The 15,343-nt window shown below is 41.0% G+C and overlaps 1 protein-coding gene across 3 annotated transcripts in view; it reads right to left on the bottom strand.

The window, feature by feature from the left end:
* Positions 1–15,343, bottom strand: part of CEP126 (centrosomal protein 126) — a 1,197,756-nt gene that overhangs the window by 211,053 nt on the left and 971,360 nt on the right. The window lies entirely within an intron of this gene.

The following is a 15,343-nucleotide window of genomic DNA, read 5'->3' as shown; positions in this document are numbered from 1 at the left end:
ATCTGCTTACTCCCTTCCCCATTACCTCCATGACTCTGGCGAAGAGTCAGCATCTCCTTTTCGTGGTGCCTCTGCCTCTTCTTCTCCTCAGCTTCCAGGTGTAACAGTTTCTCATTCTCCTCAGCCTGTAGACATTTCAGTCTCTCTGCTGCTTCTGTTTCCAAATGCCTGGCCTCCAACTCAAGTCTCTTTAGCCCCAGATTTATTTTTAAGTCCTCTGCAGAAAGGCTGAGCTGTCCATTCTCTGAGTGTTGTACATCTCCACGGCAAGTCTGATAGTCCTTCTGATTGCTATTCTCTGATGCAGCTGTGACCAAAGCTGCAATCATGTCTGCTTTAGGCAGGTTTCCATGTACCAGTCCATTAACCTGGCACATCTCACACAACTGGCTCCTTGTCAGCTCACTGTACTTCTCTGCTGACATGCTTGCCTGCTCTCCCTGACTAATTAAGCTAAAAAAAGAAATAAAACAAATGTGGTCTGAACTCTGAATATTCACTGTGTGGCTGATTTAGAGTACAAAAACTACAAGCCAATTAGTATGTGATGTGGCTAATTCACCACTATCAAACAATTAATATTTGATATGGATATCTCACCATTGCCAAACAATTAATATGTGATGCCCACGCACTGGCCTAGTAATCAAGGAGCTTCAATCCTCACCACTAGCACCAGTGAGGGCCATGCACATTGGGGGGATAACAAGAACACACACAGTAAAGTACAATTTCCCTTAAGAGCACACAGAGATCACAGTCAGTCGGGGGATGGTTCTCCATTTTGCTCCAGATCCCCAATAAGGCTCCCCACTGGCACAGCCATAGGGTACACATTACAGCCTAGTGTCAAGCTAAAACCTCCAGCACCCTCTCTGTCCAACCAATGCTTCGTGTCCCTGCCCATGTAGCTGACACAGACACACTTTAAGATTTGATTTATATACAAACACAGACACTTCTGGGGAAGGCTGACATAGGTTGTCCAGCTATGCCCCCTTTCAGCCCAGACTATAAGGTAGTACTGACTGCCACCAACCACTAATGTCAGCTACTATAAGGCCCTTCCCAAAGGGTGACCAATTTAACTGTGTAATATTACTGTTATCCACATAGTAAGTGTGACTGAGCAGCAAGACTATTGGAGTGGCTTGGACAGTATCACCAAATACATGCAAGTACTCTAGAGCTTAATTTATCTTTACACAAAACAGCCACAGTTGAAAGGTTTAAAAAATATTTAATAATAAATAACAAAAACACAAGGCAAATCTCATCAATTCAACACAATGCTAATCAAGAGTTCAGAAATCACAGGAACTTTAAAACAATAGTGTAGAATAACCTGACATAAATATAAAAAAACAGCTAGACTAATCTGGCTAAATTCCTAACTAACTCTAAGAGAAATACTAAAGTCTAAGATCCTACTTACAGAGCAAAGCAAGTGCTGGTGAGCTGAAGTCACCTTCAGACAAAATCCAAAATGCTCAAATCTCTCTCTCTGAGAAAGTCTTAAACTGATAATGCCCAGTACTGCTGAGTCATTTCACATTACAGTGGATATAAAAAGTTTACATACCCCTGTTAAAATGCCAGGTTTTTGTGGCATAAAAAATGAAAACACAATAAATCATTTCAAAACTTTTTCACTTTTAATGTGACCTATAACCTGCACAATTCAATTGAAAAACAAACAAATTTGTTAGGGGAAAAATATATAAAAAAAAATGTACAATACATTGGTTGCATAATTGTGCACACCCTTAAATTAATACTTTGTTGTGTGTGCACACCCTTAAACTAATACTTTGTTGAAGCACCTTTTCATTTAATTACAGCGTTCAGTCTTCTTGGGTACACACCTGCCATCAATTAAAGAGAATATGATTAACCCCAAATAAAGTTGAGCTATCCTAGTGGCATAAAAAAATGAAAACACAATAAATCATTTCAAAACTTTTCCACTTTTAATGTGACCTATAACCTGCACAATTCAATTGAAAAACAAATAAATTTGTTAGGGGAAAAATATATATAAAAAAAACGTACAATACATTGGTTGCATAACTGTGCACACCCTTAAATTAATACTTTGTTGTGTGTGCACACCCTTAAACTAATACTTTGTTGAAGCACCTTTTAATTTAATTACAGCATTCAGTCTTCTTGGGTACACACCTGCCATCAATTAAAGAGACTATGATTAACCCCAAATAAAGTTCAGCTATCCTAGTAGGATTTTCTTGACATTTACTCAGTTGCCTGCTACAGCAAAAGCCATGGTTTGCAGAGCATCAAAGAGATCTCAATGTTGAAAGGAATCAGTCAGGAGAAGGGTACAAAAAAATTCCACACCATTGAATATACCATGGAACACAGTGAAAACAGTCATCAAAAAGTGGAGAAAATATGGGACATCAGTGACGTTGCAAAGAACTGGATGTCCTTCCAAAATTAATGAAAAGACAAGATGAAAACTGGTCAGGGAGGCTGCCAAGAGACCTACAGCAACAAGGAGCTGCAGGAATTTCTGGCAAGTGCTGGTTGTGTACTGCTTGTGACAACAATCTCCTGTATTCTTCATATGTCTGGAGTATGGGGTAGGGTTGCAAGACGGTACCCTTTTCTTACACAAAAAAACACCCAGGCCCGGCTAAAATTTGCAAAATAATATATTAAGTCTCCCAAAAGCATGTGAAAAAAATCTGTTATGGTCTGATGAGACTAAGGTTGAACTTTTTGGCCAGAATTCCAAAAGATACATTTTGCTCAAAAACAACACTTCACATCACCAAAAGAACACCATCCCCATGGTGAAGCAGGGTGGTGGCAGTATCCTTCTTTAGGGTTGCTTTTTTTTAGCTGGAACTGGGGCTTTAGTCAAGGTGGAGGGAATTATGAACAGTTCCAAATACCAGTCACTTTTGGCCCAAATGCTTCAGGCATCTGCTAGAAAGCTGACGATGAAGAGGAATTTTACCTTTCAACATAACAATCACTCCAAGCATACATCCAAATCAACAAAAGAATGGCTTCACCAGAAGAAAATTAAAGTTCTGGAATGGCCCAACCAGAGCCCAGACCAAATCCAATACAAAATCTGTGGGGTGACCTGAAGAGGGCTGTGCACAAGAGATGCCCTCTGACAGACTTGGAGCGCTTTTGCAAGGAAGAGTGAGCAAATATTGCCAAATCAAGATGTGCCATGCTGATAGACTCCTACCCAAGAAGACTGAATGCTGTAATTAAATCAAAAGGTACTTCAACAAAGTATTAGTTTAAGGGTGTGCACACACAAGAAAGTATTAGTTTAAGGGTGTGCATGCTTATCCAACCAGCGTATTGTACGCTTATTTTTTATATTTTTTCCCCTAACAGACTTGTTTGTTTTTCAATTGAATTGTACAGGTTATAGTTCACATTAAAGGTGGGAAAAGTTTTGAAATGATTTATTGTGGGCTCACTTTTTGTATATCACAAAAACCTGGCATTTTAACAGGGGTGTGTAAACTTTTTATATCCACTGTACATCATTTCTGACACCTCTGCTAAAGTTTCCCAGGCTCACAGAACTCAATATTTAACATCTGCTTGTAATCTTGCACCTGCCAGAAAACCACAGCAATAAAGGACACTTTACATATAAAACCTAGTAATTAACTCTTGTTCTAAGGCAATAGAATGAATTTCTTATGCCAGACATCCTGTCTCCGAGCTTGAGATCAAACAGTCACAAAATGCTTCACTTATCAGCTTTCTTCCAGCAGGGTGCACTGTGGTTGCATTCTTTGAAGCTCAGAACACATAAAAAGAAGTTATGTCCTTACCATAACGTTCCATGTGGAGTGTTCATCTCGCCTTGGTTATTACACATGGGTTCGGAGCCGATCCTCGGCTCCGTGCCGGCCGACTGCAAGCTCTGCATCGAGAAGAAGCTCGAGGACATCTAATACCCACAATCCCCCTCTGCCTTTACCTCAGATCTAGTTTGCAAGCAAACCAGACATAAGCACGCACACATGCCAACTATATACATAAAAAAACATATATATACAAACATACCCAGTGTATGACAGTAACAGTAATACTGCAACACCAGAAGGAGAATACTCCAGACCAGGCACCAAATCGAACGTTCTTCCTAAGGGTGGGATGGGTGGGAGTGTAATAACCAAGGCGAGATGAACACTCCACATGGAACGTTATGGTAAGGACATAACTTCTTTATGTGAGAGTGTTCAATCTCGCCTTTGTTCTTACACATGGGTAGCGTCCCTAGCTCCATGATCCTGAGGAACTCAAGGGAGAACGTTCTTGAGCACAGTGGAACCAAAGGTTGCCCTATCCCTAGAAACCCTGTCCACTTTGTAATGAGATATAAATGTATGTGGTTTAGCCCAAGTAGCAGCCGCACAAATAGTGTCTAAAGGTAAGCGAGCTGCATGAGCCAAAGATGTAGAAATTGATCTGGTAGAATGTCCTCTGGGTTTTGCTGATAATGTTTGATCAGAATCTTCATAAACATAAATGATACAGTCAGTTAGCCACTTCGAAAGAGTTCGTTTCGTAACTGCAAGACCCTTTCTGCTGTCAGCAAAAGCTACAAATAGCTGATCAGATTTCCTGTGATCTTTTGTTCTATGCAAATAAAATCTGAGTTGTCTATGGACGTCCAGTTTGTGCAACATATACTCTAATTTATTAGAGTGGTTTTTAAAGAAGGTGGGTAATTCAATGGACTGATTAATATTACTAGTAGAACAAACTTTGGGAAGAAAGGATGGATTAGTGCGTAGGGATACTCTGTCAGAATGAAAAATTAAATAAGGATGTTTGACCGAAAGGGCCTGCAGCTCAGACACCCGTCTAGCAGATGTAATAGCCACTAGAAATAATGTTTTCCATGACAAAAATTTCAAAGTGCAACTTGAAACTGGTTCAAAGGGTGGTAACATCAATTTAGAGAGCAATAAGTTTAAATTCCACGGTGATGTCGGACTTCTGACTGGTGGTCTGATATGAAAAGAACCTTTTAAAAAGGCTTTACAAAGTCTGTGAGCCATAATAGGTGCACCACTTTCTTCTACATGATAGTTAGAAATGGCAGCTAACTGTACTCTTAAGGTAGCCGGGAAAGCTCCTTCCTGAAATAATTCAGTCAGAAATTCTAAAACCTTATTCAACGGAGCTGTAACAGGGTCCAACTGATGTGACTCCGCCCAGAAGACAAAACGTTTCCATTTACTGGTGTAAGTCTTTGTAGTGGAAACTTTATGAGAAGCTACCAAAATATCTTGAACCGCTGATGTAAGGGGAATTGACCTGGCTAAAAAGGGAAGCGGAGCAGCCAAGCTGCTAGATGGAGAGATTCCAGGGATGGGTGAGGAACTCCTGACGAGTGAGTCAGTAGATCTGGCTCTGGGTCCAGCATCCAAGGTCCCCGAATGCGGTGATGCAAGAGAAAGGGGAACCAAATTTGACGAGGCCAGAACGGAGCAATGAGAATTATAGTCCTCTGAAGGTTGTTTGCTTTCTGTAGAAACTTTGCAATCAGGGGAAATGGAGGAAAAGCATATAGGAGACCCGGGGGCCAATCGTGCACCAGCGCGTCCCTGGGGACTTCCCCTGGAGGGGGTAATAGGGCAAAGTAGCTCCTGCATTTGGCGTTCATTGGAGACGCAAACAGATCGCAGGTAGGCTGGCCCCATTTGCGAAATATCTTTCCCGCAACTGACTGTTTGAGGGACCACTCGTGAGGCAATAGTATTGCCCTGCTCAGCCTGTCGGCTATGACGTTGGATGACCCCGGGATGTGCATTGCGATCAGAAAGCGACCGGTGGACTCTGCCCATTGCCAAATTCTCATGGCCTCTCTGCATAGTTGGTAAGACCTGGTTCCCCCTTGCTTGTTTATGTACCAGACTACGGACATGTTGTCTGTCTGAACTGCAATGGTCCCTGGAGGAAGAAGGGGAGCAAAGTGTTGCAACGCCAAAAACACTGCCCTCAACTCCAGAACATTGATGTGCAGATTGTACTCCAGATTGGTCCATTCGCCTTGGACTGTCTGTCCCTGAAAGATGCCCCCCCACCCTATCAGGGAAGCGTCCGTGGTTATCGTCGCTGACGGTGTGGGTAGCACAAATGGTCTTCCGCCGGATAGGTTGCAAGTCTGTAACCACCACATTAGGTGTGATTTGCATGTTTTCGTTATCAATATTTCGTGAGTCAGTGGAAGTTGTTGGAATGACCATTGTGCAAATAGAAGCCATTGTAGCACTCTCATGTGCAGTCTTCCCAATGGTATTGCTATGAGAGAAGCTGCCATGAGACCCAAAACTTTCAGAACAATTTTTGCTGGGGACTTTCTGGACGACAGCAGAAGGGAAATGTTGAATTGAAGTGCTACTAGTCTTTCTGTCGGAAGTTTTAGAACTAACTGACGCGTATCTAATTCCGCTCCTATGAATAAGATATGCTGTGATGGCTGTAGCAAAGATTTTTCGAAATTTACTGAAATGCCAAGGTGTGTACAAAGTTGTAGGGAGTAATCCCTGGCTTGTATCAGTTGACGCCTGGTGGTGGCAGACAGGAGCCAGTCGTCCAGATACGGAAACACCTGGAATCCTAGGCGCCTCAGATGAGATGCTACCACTGCCATGCATTTGGTGAAGACCCTGGGGGCTGTGGTCAGGCCAAAGGGCAGGGTTCGAAACTGATAGTGACTGGCTCCCAACCGGAAGCGCAAGTGATCTCTGGACGCCCTGGCCATTTTGATGTGGTAGTATGCGTCCTTCAGATCTATTGAGCACATCCAGTCGTCCTTCCGTAAGAATGGAAGGATTGATTGAAGCGTGACCATTCTGAACTTTTCCTTCTTGACAAAGGTGTTGAGATGACTTAGGTCCAGAATTGGCCTCCAGTCCCCTGTTTTCTTTGGAACTAAAAAGAACCTTGAGTAAGTTCCGAATCCTATTTGGTCCGCTGGGACTGGTTGGATGACTCTTTTTTCTAGCAGCTTTGAAATTTCTGTAGCTGCTGGGTCTCGCAGATGGGGTGGTACATCTGGGAGTTTTCTCTTTGGAATGGGGGTGGATAGAAATGGGATTTTGTAACCTCTGGTAACAATGCTTTTTACCCAATTGTCTGAAGAAAGGTTTTGCCAGGCCTGAGGGTATAAAGCTAAGCGACCCCCGACTGCCTCACTTTAGGGCCAAAAAGTGTGGCTCCATCAAATGGGGCGTTAGTAAAGGAAGACTTGAAGGCTTCCGCAAACGAACATAAGCACATCCAGGATTGCCTACGAAGAGCAATCGCTGAAGCCGCTGCCCTACTCGATCCTTCGGCTGCATAGGATATCAGCCTCATGGACGAGTTCACAATGGACGTAAGGGTGTTGAGATGCGCTGTAACTTTCTCTGAGACAGCGGCATCTGTAGCACCCTGGAGGGTATCTCCCAACTCTTTGACTAGATCCCTCTGTAAACGTGTAAAATGAGTCAAATAGTTCAGGGAACGCATAGAAAGCCGCTGAACTGAAAATGCGCTTCCGTATCTGTCCATGGTCCTAGAATCTTTGTTAGGCGGATGGACAGATGAGGAAGACTCCGACATCTCCTTTTTCGTGGCTGCTGCCACCACCATGGCGTCTACTGGAACTCCTTTGGTAAGGTAAGCTTTGTCCTGTGGTGCCGTGATGTACTTATTTGGCTTCCTAGGGACTGGTTCCACCGTGTCAGGAGTCTCCCACGCCCTTCGAGCAATTAATTCCATTAACTCATCAAAGGGCGGAGTGACCCAGGAGGAGGAAGGACGGGCACCAAATGCCTTCAGCAAAACTGACTCATCCTCAGAAGGGGGGAGGGCTTGCCAGTCACCTCTCTGTTTAAGGATCTCCAAGATGTCAGAAAAAGAGACATCCTCTGAAGGTGACTTAGGGTCCCTTCTGACTCATCTAAGTCAGTATCAGATGTCAAGGATTCTTGTGGAGAATCCAAGTGTCTCCTCTTACACAGTCTTTTCCTAGGAACTTCTTCATGGGGAGCATCCGAAGAAGCCTCCGAGGAAGAGGGGGCACCCTCCAGGGGTGGCTGAGACACTGGTGCCCGACGCTTGGGCGTGGCGTGGGTGCAGAGGAGGATAACGGTCCTTTGCGGGAGGAGAAGCTGTACCTGCTGATGTGGTTGTCTGGGTAGACAACACCTTCCTCATGAGGTCGAAGGCCCCGGGTCCCGAGTCGAGGTATCTCCGGTTCGAAGAAATGGGAAGAATCCCGAAACAGGAGCCGAAGGCACCGACCCGAGGACGGAACCGAATCGATCCGTGCGAGGCCCGAGGAGAGTCGGAACGAAACATCGGTTCGACTCGGTCCCGGAACCAAGGACAGATCTTCGGCCCGAGACTCCGGTACGGATCGGATGGAGTCGAGGTAAATGGTGCCGACCGAGAAAAAGACGGTTCTGGCACCGAGGGCTCCACAATCATCAGGTCAGCTTCTTCCGGCTCCGAAGACTGAACAGGTCTCGGAAGAGGAACAGATGGAGATAGTGGCAGGCCTTCAAGTCTCGACATCAACTGAGAGGAGACCGAAATAAGTTTGGACAGGGCCGTATGCTCCATAAGTTTCTGCACCACATGGTCCACGTCGGTGTCGGAAAGGGCTCTAGAAGAACGAGTCGAAGGGATCGAAGACGGAGCCGACCTCAGCAGAGTCGGTGGAGGGAGCTCCGTCACCGGTTCCAAGACTCGAGGCTCGGGAACTGCCAACAGTTGAACACTCGGCCCCGAAGTCTGTGGAACCGGTGATCTAACTAGACTCGAAGAGCTCGGAGCCGATGACTTTGGCTCCGACGCCTTCGACCCCTTCGAAGACTTGGATGCCTGGTCTGAAGCATCCAGAGCCTCCTGGAAAGAGGGTTTCAGCAATCCTCTATCCATCAGTTTCCTGCGCCTATCTGTCATGACCCTCCCACTAAAAGAGTGACAAATAGAGCAGTCCTCTTGTAAGTGGAGAGGGCCAAGACAGTAGACACAGGAACTGTGGTTGTCTGTGACCGACATTTTTTGGCCACACTGACAACGTTTAAAACCAGATTTCATCTTTTCAGACATATTGACAATGAAAAAGACAGTCCAGTCCAGTAAAAAGTCCAATCCAGTAATAGTGTCAAATCCGGGAATAAGAGTCCGTTTGATAATAGCTAAAAACAAGACTACCACAAGTTTTTAGTCAAAAAAGTCAAATCCGATAACTGCCTAAGGCAAGACTACAACAAGTTTCTAGTCACAAGTCCAAGAAGGGGTAGGCCCTGAAAAACTCTAAACTCGAAAGTTAACTAAGTTAAACTATTCTAAGTGTCGAGAATTTCTAATGCACTCACACACCTACTTTTATACTTTAAGTAACTAGATAGAAAGAAATTTCTGAAATTTAAACAGAATAGATAAATATCTTATCTGTACAGCCTCGAGCTAGTCTCCAGCGATGCGTATGCAGCAGCGGCAAACTAGATCTGAGGTAAAGGCAGAGGGGGATTGTGGGTATTAGATGTCCTCGAGCTTCTTCTCGATGCAGAGCTTGCAGTCGGCCGGCACGGAGCCGAGGATCGGCTCCGAACCCATGTGTAAGAACAAAGGCGAGATTGAACACTCTCACATCACAGGTTTCTTACATTTAGTTGTTTTTACATTTGTAAAACAAGCCTATGGATTATATTAATATTTACAATGATATAGAATTATCTACAAAATTCTATCTAGCTAGGCTGGCAGCCTTCACAGATAGAAAAATAAATCCTTAACTTCTTTAAGGAATAAGATAGTTAGCAGGCAGATAAACCCTAACCCCTTTAAGGAATGATTTTAAATCAAATGGGACACTTGACAAATAAGACTAAAACAAGCAAGATAGGAGCACTTTCGGCAAACAAAGAGTATTCACTAAAACCACAGAAGCTGGCTGAGGTAACACTTTAGTAGATAAAATTAAAAAAAATACATATCAAAAGATAAGCGCTTTCATGCTAGTAAGCAGTGCTTCTTCTGATCTAAAATTCATCAGAGGAAGTAGATATATATATACATTAAGTAATGAATCAATGTTTTAACTATCTTAATTTAAGCACAGATTTTAAAGGCACAAAGTCATTTAACAATTTTTCTTTATGTGCAGCAAGTCCGAGAGTCCAATTTGTCTCTAGCCTCTCTGTCTGAACTTTAACATCTTCTCCTCTATCTGTGACAAGTAACTTCTCAATAACCATGAATTTAAAACGGTGTCCTGACCCTTCCTTAACATACTTTGCTAAAGCATTCTTCATGTCTTGCCTATTAATATTGTAAAGGTGTTCCCTGATTCGGTCTCTAAGGCATCTGTTTTTCCCAAATAGTAACAACTACAGGTTTGACAGATAGCAAGATATACTAAATTCTGTGCGCTACAATTTGCAAATAAGTTAAACTCAAAAACCATACGGAAATTGGATGCACAAACCATCAGTACTAATATATCTACAATTATTACATCCATTACATGGAAAAGTCATACCAGCATTTTTAAAATACTACATATAATAAAACTGTGCCTTAGTTTTTCAGTGGCTGCTTGACAAATAGATGGTTTATAATCCAGTTTGAATAAGCATCCATCAAAAAACAAAACATTTTCCAAGGAAAGGACTGCACAGTCCACATGCAGTCTAGAGCATGGCTTCTGAAGCCATTTCTGTAAATGCAGTCTATAGTGATTTAATGACTGCTTGACACTTATCACATTCCCTTACTTCCTATTTCACCTTCTGATGCATGTCAAACTACCACACACAGCAAAAGGTAAAATTATTTTGCATTCACTGTCACTGTTGTACAATAACCACTGAGCCTTATTTCAACTCTTAATGTCTTAAAATGTTTCTATTATATGATGCTATATCCCTCCAGGCAACAATATTCCCATTACAGAAAATCTCCTAGAATGGATATCTAACTCCCTCCGCCAAGAAAACATCCTATTAGAGGACCTTAATATTGACTGGCACAACTGCTCCAGTCAAAACCCACTCTCCCACATCAACCTACATGGACTAACCCAACTTATAATTTCCCCCATTAGAACGGACAAGAGAACCAAACATCAATCCATACTGGACTGGATACTAGTATCCAGTTCTTCCTAAATATCCTTAGCAGGGTGTCTACCAGACACCCTCAGCGACCACCAAGCTACATTTCTACTAAGAAGTAAAACACCCCAACTGACCCAAGTAACTGTGCGAGAAATTAGGAACAAAAAAAACATTTTAACCTATCCAACTTTAACAATGCCCTACAAAGGTGTAACTGGACCCCCCTAAAAAACTTAGCTCTAGATGAAGCAGTACTATACTTCAATACAACCTTCACAAATATACTTAACCATCACGGCCCCCCTAAAATCACTAGAATTAAAACTAAACATGCTCCCTGGCTAACTTTAGATACTAAAACATTCCTCAAAAATAGAAACAAAGCCTTGACAAACTTTTGTAAAAGCAAATCCCAATCAGATAAACAAAAATACCTTGAACTACACAACAAAGCCAAACAACTTATCAAAACAGACAAAATCTCCTACTACCAAAATATACAGAATAAACATAACCCCAAAAATTCTGGGCAGCAGTCAACTCTGTACTACAACCAGGAAAAACATCCACCCCCACTCCTAAAACAGTAAATAACCAAGACAATATCACCACACAGTTCAACAAATTCTTTACAGAAACTATCTAAGCCCTTGCAAACAACCAACCTAGCCCCAACAACCCCACTCCAACAAAAACACCCTCTCCACCAGAAAAAATTATCAATGGCCTCAACTTCAGCTTCATCCTAATAGGACATTTTCTTGGGGGAGGAAGTTAGATATCCATTCTAGGAGATTTTCTGTAAACAAGTATGCATCCAAAACATGTTTTTATTAACATTACTAAGGGGCAGAGTATGAGAATATCTCACCTAAACACAAAATCTAATGTGCTTAGGAAAGAATTTACCAACTTAGGAAATATGCTTGTTAATAGGGGTTACAAGAAGAAAAATGTCTCAGACATTATAAGTGAAGTTGAGACGTTAAGAGATACATCAGCTAGACCATATTTTTCTGAAAAGCATCTATAGATGTAAATGTTGGACAAAATGAGGTTAAAAAACAAGTAGTGAGAGTACCCGTCATATATGCCAACAATGTGAAACCAGTGATGGATATATATATATATATATATATATATATATATATATATATATATATATATATATATATATATATATATATATATATATATAGGAAATATTGGTCAATATTAACCACAGATCCTAGTGTTGGAGATATAGTAGGACCTGAACCAGTCTTTTTGTATAAGAACATGAAGAATATAAAAACACTTTTGTCATCCTTGAATGGATAAAGGTATGGGGCATAGTCACCAGGCAACCCTCCCATGTGGCAAATGCAATCAGTGCCTATATATAGATTCTACAGGGACCTTTGAACATCCAGATTTTTCAAGAACTTTTACCTTTAGAACAGGAGGAACATGCCTAACTGAGCATATAGTTTATTTAGCATCATGCCAAGTGTGCCATGCCTTCTATGTAGTTAAGTCTGACAGGATGCTTAGACTTAGAATAAGGGAACATTTCTATGATATACAACAGCAGACTACCACAAACGCTTTAGCAAAACATGTCATGGCAATGGGTAATACACACAATTTTATGTTTTTAATTATAGAAAAAAACAGGATAGATGACAGGAGGGGGGACATTAGAAACAAAACTGAAGTGAATGAAGTTAAATAAATAGTCAGACTTAGAGCTGATATGGGAAGGGGACTAAATGATAAAGTCCCACTAAAACCCATACTCAAGTCTAGGAAATTAAGGCGATGATTATATATTGTCTGTGTAAGCTTTAATTATTATTTTTGTTACAAGTATATATTATATATATATATATATATATATATATATATATATATATATATATCTATATAGGTATTTCTGTTTTTAGAAGATTTTTTGTCTGTGTAAGTTTTAATTATTATTTTTGTTACAAGTATATTTATATATTTTTTATATATATATTTATAGGTATTTTTTACTGCTATAGCAACAAGTGACTTTTAGAAGATTTTTTGCATGTGTATTACTATACCTTTAAATGTTTAATTAGACGCAATTAATTGCAGTTGATCACATGGTAGGATTTCAGTATTTAAATGGAATTATTTTAGCTTGTGAATTTGTCTGATGAAGCAGTAGTGAATACTGTGAAAGCGCTTACGTTTTTGTTTTAATAAAAGTCTCTGAACCTGGATATCTGGAAGTTGCCATCTATTTTACCTCAACTTTTTATGCTTTGGTAGATTACTGTCTTTGCAATAAACGCTCGATAATCAATGTAATGACAGCTTGTAAACCATCAAATTATTCTTTTCTTTTAAAGGTAGAAAAGAGTTACTAACTGCCACATAATAACTTCTGCTTACATTTAAAAAACTATGACAGTTCACAAGCTGTCAATAAACAATAGCATCTGAGATATTGCACCAAATTATGTGTTACCTGAAGTGTTAAACTGCACTGCCAAACTCTGAAATCAGTGGTCAAGTACTGTTCACAAAACATCTGTAGGATGCATTAGCTTTGATTCCTTTAGTATTTCTTAGTACATAATGCTTTACATTTCTTTACTTGCTAACTGTTACATGCCTCTGCAGTTTGGTTTACTAGGAAATGTCACTGGTCAGTTATCACAAATGTCTTAAGGTACAGCTATAGTACTAGGTACTTACAAATTCAAAACAGGCCCACTGTCCTGAAAAAGAAAAGATCACTATTTCTGGAGCCTGCCTTCACCTAACAAAAATGAAAGAAGCATGTTTTCACAGCAGGCCCTCTTCTAATTATTTCTGTAACAGTCTTGACTCGGCATGTTAAAATAGGAAAGCAAAGACTTCCTGGTTCTAACTGATTTGGACTCAGATAAATGCATCATAATCTAATTCTCTGGCACAGTATGAGAAATATTTGGGGACTTCAATAAAAATCACCATGATTCTGGCATTCACACAAATATCTCAAACCATGTTGTGGTCATCGGTACATTTCCATTAAACCCCTACCCCGCATCTCGTCTTACTCCTAAGAAGCATGGTTATTTTGTTAATTCAACTGACCTGTTCCCTCTTCTAGCAGCTTTTTTACCTTTTACTTGATTGGGTTGTTACATTTTTGCTCTTTAAATCTTTTTTACCTTTTACTTGATTGGGTTGTTACATTTTTGCTCTTTAAATCGTTGTTGGAGTCAATGATTACTTCATGAAATGAATGCCATGCCAGCGATTGTAGTACGAGTGTGTATTTGTGTAGGACATGGCATGCAGTCATGACAGACAGCTTCGGACAGCATCAGATATTAATAACCATTAACACTCCCTATTTTGCAGCTGTACTTACATAAGGTTCATTGCCCTCCATTAATCACCCACCATTCTGTAGGAATGTTTCTGCTCATGTATTTGCGAGCCTACCAAATTGTCACCCATCCACATTCTTGACGTCTGTGCAATCTATGGCTAAACAGGCATTGATACATCATCTGCAGCACTTTGGGGAGTGCTATAGACAAGAAAGCCGTACAAAATCTATAAATTCCATTCATTTGTAAGGTCCTGTTCACATGTAAAATTCATGTAGTAGTGATCTTTGTACTGTATGACACAGTGGTGTGATAACACACCACAGCAAATGATGTAGTAATAACAGGATAATCACTGCTGTACAGGTTCCTTCATTCCTATCCAATGGTACTGTTTGTGGTTATTTCTAGTAGCAACTACATCTTTTGGAGGACCTTTTGAAAGTCTGCCCATCTTTTACAGATTTTTAGCTACAGTACTCTACAGTTTGAGGTTATAAATGTAAGTACTTGAGTATTGTACATTTTATATTATCGGCATACTGCCACATTTGCATACTTTTGTATTGCCATTCGTATTTTGACTTATTTCTCCTGGATTTCAGCCTGCCACATTGTTTGGTTTATTTCATCTTGGAAGCCAGACTGGCATGTCTCACCCTGTTGTTCCTTTCCCCAGGGCTTCGTATCGGCACCACGCTTAGTCTGTCACAGACCTTTGAGTCTTCCTTGTGTTCATGGAATAAGACGAGATGCGTGGTAGGGGTTTAATGGAAAAGTACCCTGTCATCAGTGACACAAGATTCAACAATGACAAGCCTTTACCAAAGTGCAGTGCACAGGAAATAGGGATGAATTGGACATAACAGGAAAGTCAAATTA

This window comes from Protopterus annectens, chromosome 5.part0 (genome assembly GCF_019279795.1).
Source record: "Protopterus annectens isolate FY-2018-M chromosome 5.part0, PAN1.0, whole genome shotgun sequence".
Taxonomy (NCBI): Eukaryota; Metazoa; Chordata; order Ceratodontiformes; family Protopteridae; genus Protopterus; species Protopterus annectens.
Note: the sequence above shows the minus strand (reverse complement) of the source record. Positions and strands in the feature narration are given on the sequence as shown.